The sequence below is a fragment of the Colletes gigas genome, unplaced genomic scaffold (assembly GCF_013123115.1).
Source record: "Colletes gigas isolate AHSC1104 unplaced genomic scaffold, ASM1312311v1 Colletes_gigas_Sc00038, whole genome shotgun sequence".
In the NCBI taxonomy this organism is placed as follows: Eukaryota; Metazoa; Arthropoda; class Insecta; order Hymenoptera; family Colletidae; genus Colletes; species Colletes gigas.
In genome coordinates, this window is record NW_025106667.1 from 1,258,709 (window position 1) to 1,272,172 (window position 13,464).

A 13,464-nucleotide genomic window follows, 5' to 3' on the forward strand; every position below is an offset into this window, starting at 1 on the left:
ATCTGAACCGATCAGTTACATTATCAATTCGATGTTAAACCGTTATTACACAAAGCGCCTCTGATCAATGAAGTCAACATTATCTCGCGACTACCACCACACATGCAACACCAGAAACTGCCAAATCGATACTAAGCCCGATTGGAACAATACGTTCAATTACATCAACGGTGAGAATACAATAACCGAGAGAGTAACATTCGAATATCAAATTATTATAATTCTTTCTACGTATTGGAACATTGAAATTGACGTTTTGGTCGTTCTTAATATTTAAAAAAAATAAGCTCCACCAAATATTCACTTTATTGTAAGAGTTGTCCAAGTAGAATTTTAAAAAAGTAACAAAATCCATTAAAAAAAATCTAGTGACATCTTTTTCCCTTCTAACAGTCAACCAGAAACGATTTATTGCAGATGAAGAGATTATGACTCTGAATCATTTAATTAATGAGAAAAAAAAATAAAGTCAATATCGTTCATTGATTTTTCAAAAAACAAGAGATAGTTCCAGTTAATACAACTTACTATTTATTAATATTATATCATTTGTAAATACAGCAGTTTTTATCGAAAACGAACCAGATGTATAAGTGTGCAAGGTTTCAATAAAATCGTTAAAAAAAATGAAAAGCAATGATTGCATGGTTTGTCACTGCCTATAGCTAATGGTTTGAAGATTTTTCTGAGTTTATTTTTGCACGAAAAATCGCCAGTTTCCCGAAAAAGAACATTACCTCTTGGCAGAGTCGTGACACGCAACGGAGCACAGTACGCGCGCAAACACACACACACAGACGGTGAACAGCACTAGAGGACTCGATATTCCGCGGGCACGGTCGCTCATTCCCGAAATCGAACGTGTATCGTCGGTCCGCGCGCGGTTCAGTCAGTAAAAAAGAAAAGCAAAAGAGTCAGAAAGGAACGAACGAACGAACGAACGGAGTGAAAGTGCGAGTCGTCACGAATTCGCGATTAGAGGGGCCTTGGGGAGAAGGCCCAGGGAGGACCATCGGAGGATCTGTGCGCGCGCTCACGACAGGCCCCCGAAAAAGGCGAATCACCTCTCGCATCGAAAGTTGTTCTTCGCGTTTCGCGTTGGTTCGGCTGAAGCGACCGAAGCACGCGCGAAACAACAACCTGGCTCTGTCCTGCCTGCGCGAATGTTTGCCAAATGACGTGGAAAACCCACCGGGGCCTCTCAATTATTCGCGCGCGGTCGACGAATGGGGTGAACTCTTAAACAAAGGGATGCTACACGGCCTTTTCGACTGCTGGATCGGTTCTACGACTATTTCAGGTATAATTAACCCTTCTGGCGACGACCAAAATGTTCACGGTTGTTCGATAACTGGGCTACCTCACCTGCCTACTCCGACTTCTCCTCTTTAAACGGGCTATTCTGGCCCGAACCTTTCAAAATATCGCTCTTCTCAAGAGGTTCTTCTACTCTAAAAACCTCCATTTTCTTACAAGACACATGGTCTGAAAAATGTATGTGCAAAAGCATATCACCAAATTTCTACGATTAACCAAGTTTAAACGGTCTGTTTCGATGCGTTTTTCTCAAAAATTATCTTTTCTCAATTGGCTTTCACGATATTCAGCACATGTGTCGCTATAGTCCGTACTGGAATTAAGTCAAAATCATTATTGTTGGTTCGTCATGTTCAAATAACGTTCCATACCCAGTTTTGATTAAAGACGAAACAAGATTTATTTAGCAATAAAGAATACAGCGGTTTGAACACGTGTCTATACACGGACGACAAGACAAGAGAGAAGCGCGAAGTGAAGTAAGTAAGGAAGGTAGAGGGGGAAAGCAATACAGGGCTCGTTTGCATGTTCAACAATATTCCTTCTATTTTTTTTTTTTACTAAAAACAAGAAAAAAATCGATATTTTAAATTCTGAATGCTGCCATTTTTTAAATTATCAATTTTCTTATGTCCTTCCGGTACCTGCTATAGAAACTTATACCCTGATTGGGAATCTTTTTCGTTTTTCTGTTTTAAAGAAATGGAACGATTTGGAATCGTGGAAACCATGAGAACACTTTTTCGGTACAATTTCTAGATCACATTTAAACAGTTAAATTTCCAAGGAACGAGACTTTGAGGTCACCTGGTATCTTAAAAACCTTCCGATTTCTTTTTTGGCCCGCCATTGTTCCATTTCTTTCCGTGCATTGCTAGCGGGGCTATTGTCGTAATTTCGAAGATATCTTTTTTCTTAGCTGGAATTGGCAGTCTCTTGGAACGCTCTATCTCTTAAAGCACAGATAAATCGATCGGAGTAATTAGAGCGTGCGACGTTCAAAGACGACCTGGGAAAAAAGAAACTTGGTCGCCGAGAACAGAGCGTCGAACGCGTTCAGAAATAATGCACGAGCATCGAGGAACACGGGGACCAGGAGACGCCAGTTTTACCTGGCTGGAATGCACACGGATGCATTTTCCATCCCCCTATTCATTCGCTGTGGCTGCTGCGACCCACTTCCATCTTGGAGAATAAACGACGCGCCACCCGACGCAACGGAATCCTCGTCGAGAGTTTTATTCAAACACGTCGTGTCTCTCTATTGACTCACAGTGTCGTTATTTCAACCGGGGCTGCGAATTCTTGTACAATTTTTTTTCTATATTTCCATCTTCGAACACATACAGTGTGTGTAAAAAGTATTCGTACACTTGGAATTCATTTATTTTCAAAATACCGTTCCTCGCGTTCACGTTTATAATATTGCAAGATTTGGATAAGCAATTTATCTAAATCTCTCAAAAATAGAATTTTTGCGGGGAAAAATATTTCTACAATTGTTATTATTATTTCTAAATTCTAGTATACGCGATAGATAAATTCATGCAAAGCAAGCACTTATTTACTGTTTTTTTTTTCAAATAAAACATAAAGAAATAATAATAGTTTCGTTCTTCTTCTTTTCTTTAATTACAAAAGCAAGACATTTTTTCACATAATTTTTTAAATTTCGGCCACCTCTAGCAAAAATTTTAATGAGCGATAGTAGAGGCCAAAATAAGACGAAAATCAAGAATACTAATTTGTTGTTGGAAGCTTCGTTAAAAAGTTATTAACAATTAAATTCAAAAATTTCAAATCGTTCTGGAAAAATTATTTTCGGTTGCGGGGGTCAACTACAATCATTTTTGGTGAGTACACATACCTCCGAAATCCTATCTACTTTCGAGAAAAAAAATCGAGTAGGTGGTGAAATTTTTCGGGGAAAAAAAATTTTTCAAATCGTTCTAAAAAAATTATTTTTTGTTGCGGGGATCAATTACAATCATTTTTTATCATTACACATACCTCCGAAATCGTACGCACTTTCGAGAAAAAAATTCCTTACTGAAAATCCAATTAGGTGCCTAAATTTTTCAACGGAGAAAAAAAATTGCAAATCGTTGTGGAAAAATTATTTTCGGTCGCGGGGGTCAATTACAATCAGTTTTTGTCATTAGACATACCCACGAAATCCTGCCCACTTTCGAGAAAAAAAATAGAGAAGGTGTGAAATTATTCGTGAAAATTAAAAAATTGCAAATCGTTGTGGAAAAATTATTTTCGGTTGTAGGGTTCAATTACTGTCATTTTTTGTGAATAGACATACCCCCGAAATCTTGCGCATTTTCGAGAAAAAAAATTCAGTAATGGCGGCACTTTAAACGTTAATAACTTTTTAACGAAGCTTCCATCAACAAATTGGTATTCTTGATTTTTGTCTTATTTTGGCCTCTACTATCGCTCATTAAAATTGTTGCTAGAGGTGGCCGAACACCCTGTATAGCTTTCGTTTAAAAAATTGAAGAAAATAATGTAAACGTGCAAGATTAATTTTTTATTAACAGCGTGAACGCCCTTTATGGAGCGTCCGATTTAGCAAACGTTGACAGATTTAAATTCGTTAAATGGTCGAATTGTATTCGCTGAAAATACATACAGTGAGTGTAAAAAGTATTCGTACACTTGGAATATAGAAATAAAAGCAACAATATTCTCTATATTATTAATTATATTCAAACATATGTTGCTGTATATCATACGTAACACTTATAACAACAAATGAGTGAAAAATAAAGGCAATAACATCATTTGGTAACTTAATATGGATTGAAATTCACACGACGGTCAGAAATCGCTGGGACAAAAGTATTCATACATTTAATTTTTTAAATTAATATTTTTTAGGGTAGCCCTTCTGGCGAATTACTTCTTGTAATCTATTAGGCATTGACAACACTAAACTTTTTACGCAGTCTGGTTCTATATTACACCATTCTTTTTTTAATATTTCTTTCAGGTGTTCTTTACTTGTTATATCGTGTTTTCGTATATTTTTTTCAAGTTTCGCCCACACGTGCTCGATGGGATTTAAATCAGGTGATTGTGGAGGAGTTATTAATATGTGGGGAGTATTATATAACAACCACTGACGCACTGAAAATCTCGAATGAAAGAAAAATTTGGAATATTTCATAATAGGATAGATTTCATAATTTCTAGGAAAATTATGTGAAAAAATGTGTTGCTTTTGTAATTAAAGAAAAGAAGAAGAACGAAACTATTATTATTTCTTTATGTTTTATTTGAAGTAAATAAGTGCTTGCTTTGCATGAATTTATCTATCGCGTATACTAGAATTTAGAAATAATAATAAAAATTGTAGAAATATTTTTCCCCGCAAAAATTCTATTTTTGAGAGATTTAGATAAATATTATAAACGCGAGGAACGGTATTTTGAAAAGAAATGGTATCAAAGTTTAAAAAAAATCGAATAAATAAAATATAAGATAAATCAGATTTTTGAATAGCAACGTTGGATGTTGAAAGCGTAATCGATAACTGGAACATTCCGAAGAATTTAAAGGAAATCTGAATGCCAGAGAATAGATTGCCGATAGAAGAGACGCGACGGTCAAAAAGCACGGTGAAGGCAGAAAGTGGAACGTCGCGGCGCGTCGCGGCGGTCGAATCGAAGGGTCGTTCGGAGGCAAACAAACGTTTATGGGGCACCGGAATCCGAAGAACGGCTGGTATCTCGTATTTCGACGTCGAGACTCGATATCGACGCCTACGCGACCGATGCAATTGTACCAATTGATAGGGGAAAACTGTTGCATCGATTCTTTTTCAATCGCTAATAAATCGGGATCGAAACACGTAACAAAGCTAAAATGTTTAAAATTTTTAATTTAAAGTCAAGCAGACTGAGCAATAGGTAGCTACTTATTATGGTATCATACAACCCAAGTAAAATTTACTCGAGATATTAATTTTTCGACATGGACAATGAATTCCTGGGACAAGACATTCCTTAACCCATTCGTTGCCAAGCTTAAATAGTATTAAATTGGTGTTATTGTTTATATAAATTCTGTTATTTCTTGATAAGTATACATACTTTGTTTAGATGGATAAAATTAAAGACGGGTATACTCGTGGTTGGCAATGGGGACACTTTTCTAATAATGTCTGTGGCTACGAAAGGTAACACGAATGTATACGTGACTATATGTAAAATGCCAAAAACACTTACAATCGGATGAAATTGAAATAAAGACTGGGATATTCCAAGTAGGTCAGCTATTAATTACTAAGCTGTAAGAAGAGGTCTTCTATCGTGTAAAAATTTGATGAGCTATGAAAGCTAGAAAAAACGACGTGTTGGGTGATCGATAAGATGTTGAAAAATGAAATGGAGGCGAAGAATGGAAACGAGTTCCAACGATAAAGAATCCAAGATATTTTAAGTAGGTTAGCTCCTCCTAGTTGGCTCGGCTGGGAGAAAATGTTGAAATTTTTGGTCGGGAGCGGTCGAAGCGGGCAACGAGGCAGCACGAATCTCACCGAACCGAGCCTGGAACGTCGCGACGGGTCGCTTTGGGTCGCGTCGCGTCGCTCCGCGGCCGAATCGGCCGAGAGGTCTCCGCCGGATGCCCGAACCTGTCTCCTCCACCGGCACGCACAGCGCTCTATCGAGGCTTCGCCACGCGTGCAAGTCGTTTACCCCTCGTCGGGAGTTATTTGGTCCCTTTGTAGCGAGCAACGGCTCCGACCAACGGGCTCCAACCGGACGACAAAGAGTGATACAACACGCCACGGGCACCGACAGAGACGCCGCACGCCGCCCTCGGAGCGAAAGAGAAATCCTCTGTTTATTGGACCACGCCGTAGTGGAATCGGACGAGGACGTGCCAAGCTGGAAGGAAGTGGCGAGGGGAGGATAGAAATTTGTCGGTCAACGATAAGGGTATGCAAATATTATCTCTTTCCCCCCTTTTTCTTTTCTACAACAAACTTTTACATTTTTACCAATTACTCCCATCAATACAAACTTTCTCCCTTCTCTTACACATTCCATCTCTCCGAAGGTTATTCGGATATTTATGCATTAATATGCAGAAATATAACAAAAACTCAAGTAAGATAAGAATTATTGTATTGTATCCATTTTACTGCTTCCCCTTAGGGTTACACTTACTCCTCCTCTTACACCTACAGATCTTCCTTAACCCAACTAGATAAGAATTATTGTATTATTGTAATAAATATATGAATTTGCAGTCTACTTATTAAATACTTCCAACTCTTATTGTATTTCCGAACGAAACTTTGGAAACTTCTTTACTAGTCATCGATATACCTATTAACTATATTATGCATTAATATGCAGAAATATAACAAGAACTAAAGTAAGATAAGAATTATTGTATTATTGTAATAAATATATGAATTTGCAGTCTAGTTATTAAATACTTCCAACTCTTATTGTATTTCCGAACGAAACTTTGGAAACTTCTTTACTAGTCATCGATATACCTATTAACTATATTATGCATTAATATGCAGAAATATAACAAGAACTAAAGTAAGATAAGAATTATTGTATTATTGTAATAAATATATGAATTTGCAGTCTACTTATTAAATACTTCCAACTCTTATTGTATTTCCGAACGAAACTTTGGAAACTTCTTTACTAGTCATCGATATACCTGTAGATGGCGTGACAGTCGTTGCGTTAACCCCTTAACGTTCATGCTCGAGTCTGACTGCTTTGAAAAACGATATTTGTTTAATCTAATGGTTCAAGGGATGATAATATTTGTTTTCCTTCAAATTATACGTTGGATACAACATTGTAATTAACAAAAACCGCATTTTTAGAAACAAATCCAATAAAGAAAACTGATTATTCGTAATTAACCCGAGAAATATGATCGTTAAGGGGTTAAAGATTCATTTTTTTAAAGACTACGTATTTAATTTAAAGAAATAAAAACTATATGGAATCGAATACATGATAATGTGACTTATAAATTTGAACGTTATAGCATTTATGTAATTTTGCATCACAATGAAAATTAATGGGTAATTTTAGATAGGTATACGTGTATCTATGAACACTCATAATTTTTCTTATATGTTTTGTTTTGACTATGTTTACTTGCATCCATTGTCAATTGTATGATATTGTATGTGAACCTTTAAAGTAAATAAACATAGTTTGAAGAAAAGAAGGATCATTTGAGGATTGTATATCGGAGGTAGGCCGAGTGCTTGTGAGAGAGGTAAAGGTTGAGCATATATCTCTCTGTGGGCGAGTGCGGGAGGTCGTCACAATTCTATTAAAGTAATTGACCAAAGTGCTGCTCTGCTGCGTTGTTACTTGCAGAGCTGTCTGTTGGAGATTTTCAATTAATCATACGCATCGAAACATTTGCCAGAAAAATACTTGTTCTTTTTTTTCTATCTATAATATTTATAATATGTATGGAAATCAATATCCAAGTTGTATACTTGATCGATATTCTTTTGAGGACGAGCAATTCTTAGAAATTAATTAGTCAATTTTCAACGTCGAAATAGAATCAGATTCGAAATCTAACGTTACGGACCTCACGAATATTTGTTAGCAATTTATTTGTTGAATTCGATTGATGCAATGATATGAATAATTAACCTAATTTTAAAGCTCCAAAACTCGTAACTATCATTTATTAGCAATTTATTTGTTGAATTCGATCGATGTAATGATATGAATAATTAAGCTAATTTTAAAGTTCTAGAACTGATAACTATCGTTTATTAGCAATTTATGTTGAATTTAATTGATGTAATGATATGAATAATCAACCTAATTTCAAAGGTCCAAAACTCATAACTATCATTTAGTAGCAATTTATGTTGAATTCAATTAATATAATGATATGAATAATCAACCTAATTTTAAAGGTCCAAAACTCATAACTAACATTTATTAGCAATTTATGTTGAATTCAATTAATATAATGATATGAATAATCAACCTAATTTTAAAGGTCCAAAACTCATAACTATCATTTAGTAGCAATTTATGTTGAATTCAATTAATGTAATGATATGAATAATCAACCTAATTTTAAAGTTCTAGAACTCGTAACTATCATTTATTAGTGTTGGGGTTTTGTAATGAGCTGACACATTCGATATAACTGTTCAATATAAACGTATATTTCGAAGTAAATTAAACGAGTGTGCATAGAAAGGCGCTGCGTACTCTCAGGGAGACATATTTGGACTGAACAACAATAGAAAAACAAAACAATACGTTCGTATCGATAACGTCCATCATCGATTCTCTAACAATTAGCAATTTCTGTTGAATTCAATTGATGTAATGATATGAACAATTCACCTAATTTTAAAATTCTAGAACTGATAACTATCGTTTATTAGGAATTTATGTTGAACTTGATGGAAGCAATTCTACGAATGTATACATACTCGTACGTTGTAATTGAAAGAAATAGTCGAATGTTGATGTAATCGTTAAGAGAGGGCAAGTTTGAATAGAAATATGCAGCGTTGATAAAGAATTGAATTGGAATTTGTATTGTACGAGTAACGCGTAAAAAGTTGTTTATCCGTTATCATAACTATCATTTATTAGCAATTTATGTTGAACTTGATCGAAGCAATTCTACGAATGTATACATACTCGTACGTTGTAATTGAAAGAAAGAGTGGAATTTTGATGTAATCGTTAACACTTTATCGACCGGTACCGATTGACCCTAGATTATATATATCTACTTTTTCTTGTACTTATAGGAATGTTAAATGAAACTTTGCGACAGTGGTTACTATATTGTTCTCTTTCTGTTATTATAGGGTAGTTAAATCTAGTGATATTTTTTATTTTCATGACAACCGATCAACAAGCTACCGGTCGGTAAAGCGTTGATCGGTAAAAAGTCGATTAACAGGCTACCGGTCGGTAAAGTGTTAAGAGAGGGCAAGTTTGTGTCGCAGAAGTGAGCGTTTTGTAATTCGCGCGCGTCTTTGAAGGTATGTAGGAGCAGTGTGATCGTCGATTGTTAGGCAAATAAAAGAATCGTACTAAGAATATAAACATAGCTCTAACAGTTTGAATAGAAATATGCAGAATTGGAATTTGTATTGTAGGAGTAACGCGTAAAAAGTTGTTTATCCGTTATTGGTTATTTGTAAATTTGCATCGAGATAAGACTGTTGGCCATGTTGGGTGCCGAGATTAGGCGTAGTAGGGAGGAACGAGGAGGCTGGCCACGAAGAAAGAGCAACGTTCCCGAGGGTCACGTACTCAGCTGATGCCTAAACGCGCGCGTGGTGAAGGCGAAATCGGATGGAAGAGGAACTCAGGTTGCCGGGGCGTAGATAAACCGTAGGCGAGACAGAGATGGCGAACAAGTCGAAGGAGCCTGTGCCAGAAAAAAGCCAGAGTCGGAGAGGAACGGAGACGGAGCGAGGAGAGGTCGACGGGAAGATGCGACACACGTGCCAGGGACACGCGTGTTTCTCTGGCGAAACAAAGACGAAGCGTGTCCGGGCGGGCGAAGAAAGACGGAAACGGTTACAGTTCGAGACGACCAATTTCTATACCAAAGAAGAACAAGGACCGTATGTAGCTCTGAGATAAGGAAAAAAACGACGCAAAACAGCGGAACGAGTGGGAAAAAGGGGAACAGGAACAGGAACAGGTAGAAGAGAAAGCTCGAAAAAAGTTGGAATCACGAGAGAGTCGTGGAGAAAAGGAACTAATGGGGAAAATCGAAACTAAAGGTCAAGTTCGATAATCAAAATTTGCTCCAAGAACATCGAAATGCTGTTGAGGTTTCGATCGAAAGTTCCAAGAATCGTCTTTAATATTCCTACATTCCAATACCATTCACCGTGGCCTAGGAATGTTAACACCGAACGAAGAAATAATTGATTATAGCAACGCTTCTCGAGGCCTTGAAAAATCATTAATTTACGTTATAAATCTTCTCGATACCAATGCTTCTATAAGGTTTATGGTTCTTTATAGTTGTATAAAGGGTGTCATATAATTTTGTAACCAATGTTCTTTGAATTATAAAAACTATTAAAACTCATTATTATTTTCTGCGTTAAAAAAGAATAACTAATGGGTAGACTACTGTATAATCTTAATACTCGATCAAATTCTCATAGTAAACATCAATGAATGATAAAAAAAAATTTGTTGTACAATAGAATCTCGATTCTAATTAAAAATCAAGGCTAAAAGTCTATGAATAATTAGGGGTGATTGATCTAATGAGAAGTGACCCCTAGCACTTTTTATGCTCCCATTAAACAGTTAAATTTTTATTTCTTCTTATTTCTATAATTGAAATGTTCGTTTCTATTCGAGGAATAACGAATAAACGGTTGTTTATCTTTGTTACGTTACCGAAAATTCGAAAGGCAGTCGAAAACGTCGTCAAGGAGACCTTCGTATGGCAACTCTCCCGCCATCGGCTACGAGGAGACGTATTTCGCATACGTAAACTCGCCTCTCCTCTCCAATCCGCTCTCGTCTCACGAAATTTCGGAGAACCCCAAACCTTCGACGGAACGAAAGCCTCGTGCGACCTATGGGGGTTCATTATATCCATTAACCTGGCTGTTTCGTGCAACAGTATACTTTTCTTTTTAGTTTCTTTCCTAAAGGATTAAAAGTTCTATTGTACCAGGCTTTTACAATCAACTCTCAACTCGAAAACTATAGAAAAATATTATTTTCATCAATTTTTTATCATCTTTTATTAAATTGTAGTTAATTATATCCGAGGATGTAATCTACTTCAAACAAAAAATATAGAAAATCTCGAAAAACTATAAGCATATATAAAGAAAAAAATTCTATACCGAAAAACAATTTTAAACTTGTCAATTATTTGAGATAGAAAAATATTTTGATTTCTTCTTTTCAATTTTTAAAGAAATTTTTAGGGTGTATTTAAGTAGGGTATTTAAAGAAAACTGTAATCATAATATAACAGGAATGTAAAATATAAAATTTCACATTGGAAATAATTAAATTTTAAATACGTAGTTTATTTAGATTGTAATGGTATTTAAATAAATCGATTGGAAAATCTGATGAAGTATTATTTTGTTCGATTTTTCGACCGATCTGGAGGAAACGTTTGAAACGAGTTCGTTCGATGGGAGCAATAGTTATTGAAACAATGCTGGTTGTAAATGGTTGAGGAGTTTTCGAAGCGACTTCGATAAGTAATAATGGCTAGATGAAAAGCGAGCATTTAAATTGTCTGCGTTTAGAAGCGTGCCGGCAGGCTACTTTGACCATGGCCTTAATCGCGATGTGTACTAATATGTATACGCGATACACACATCGCCTTTTACTGCACTTCGAAAACCGTAAACTCGTGAAATTATCTTCGGCCTGCGGCGAACTTACGCGGTTTCATAACAGACTCTAGTTATTTCCGTAGCTATCGTACCAACGATATTATCCTTCCTATACTTATCGAATTTTCTTCCATTCTTTTCCTTTATTAAGACGAGTTTCAATTTTTTATCATAATCAAATTATTAAAATTAATCGAACTGACCTCGTAATCATTGATATCTGCATAATCGACGTTCGAATTAGAGCAGCTTCGTATAATTCTATTAGTATCTGTTCCCATGAAAATGGAACAGTATGAAATTCAGAGTTCACTCTTCCACTTTTAACACGAAAAATCATTAAGTAAAAATTGGTAAAGAATTCTTTTTAATACCCTTTTAATTCCAAGCAACGAAGGGAAGCCATTTAATTTTAAAGAAGAAGAGTGTTAACAATCTGGCATTGATTCGCCAAAATGTAAATGTAATCTATTTAATCGAGTACAAAAATTATGAAAAAAATCTGGTGCATTGTGGTTATTGAGATACGCGTTTGAGAATTTTGTCCGATTTTTCGATTCCAAATCCTAGGTGTGAAAAATTGAAAACGCAAAAAAACACAGAAAAATACGGATTTCGTATTGAAGCTTTCGAGACACTAGATTTATATAATTACTGTAAATGCGTATTGTCATTGGTAATCTCCCTGAATTTTGTCCGATTTTTCGATTCCAAATCCTAGGTGTGAAAAATTGAAAACGCAAAAAAACACAGAAAAATACGGATTTCGTATTGAAGCTTTCGAGACACTAGATTTCTATAATTACTGTAAATGCGTATTGTCATTGGTTATCTCCCTGAATTTTTTTAGATCAATCATCGAAGTGGAAAACAAGAATCGATACTACTTTGCATCAGAGAACCGTGCCTTATCTTCCCACTGGGCGGTAACAAAGTTTCCATTTCGGTTCAAAATCCGCGCGAAAGTTTCTTCCGATCGACAAAAGCGTTCGATTCCCTTAATAATAGTTTCACTTAATAAAACTTCTGCAGAATTACGTAAGTATACAAAGAAAGATAAAGCAATGGGACCATCCAATATTTACGTAAACAATGAACCATAAATTACTGAAACCATAAATTCAGTTATAAATACTAATAAAACTAATTAGAATGAAAATTGTTCTGAATAATCAGTAGCTGATCCATGACGGTGAATTGGTTGGAAAATTCTCGATTTTGGATCGCTTACAAAATTTTCTATCAAGCCTCGATCAATTTCTTGACTGTAAAATATTTTTTATTATGTCGATAAATTCGTGTAACGAGTATTCCCCATACATTTTCCATAGGATTTATATCTAGCGAACAATTTGGAATATTATTTACGAGAATTTCTCTACTAATTAATCATAATGAAGCATTCTTTATGTAAATATTGCTAGAAACTTTTTCATAGCCTTATCTTTCGTATATTTTTATATAGTAACTAGCATGCCCCGTCTCGGCTTTGCCCGACCTTGTGCAAGAGCAATTTATGACCAGACGATCGTCCTGACATATATAACCGCGATAATGCAATTCTCTTGCGAGAAAGTGCTCGAGAAGCTTCGCCACCTGGCGGTAACATCGCAGTACTGCTACGGGCGAGGTATCGCGCGGGTCGAATATGCGCATGCGCGCGCAAGTAGACTGTCGTATACAGGGGTCACGTGGTCTGCCAAACAGCCGTACACATGAAATCTTTGCATATAAATTACATGTTAATAACGCGCTTCTGAGAC

The 13,464-nt window shown here is 35.9% G+C and overlaps 1 protein-coding gene across 4 annotated transcripts in view; it reads right to left on the bottom strand.

Moving 5' to 3' along the window:
• The window catches only part of LOC122402688 (solute carrier organic anion transporter family member 74D), a 182,393-nt gene that overhangs the window by 60,648 nt on the left and 108,281 nt on the right, over positions 1 to 13,464 (bottom strand). Inside the window, exon 1 of one of the 4 annotated variants that reach the window (XM_043405679.1) lies at positions 10,737 to 10,910. The exons of the other annotated variants lie outside the window; for them this stretch is intronic. The gene's annotated coding sequence lies outside the window, so the exon portion shown is untranslated. Of the gene's footprint in view, positions 1 to 10,736; positions 10,911 to 13,464 lie in introns of those variants that run through there. 4 annotated transcript variants of the gene reach the window in all.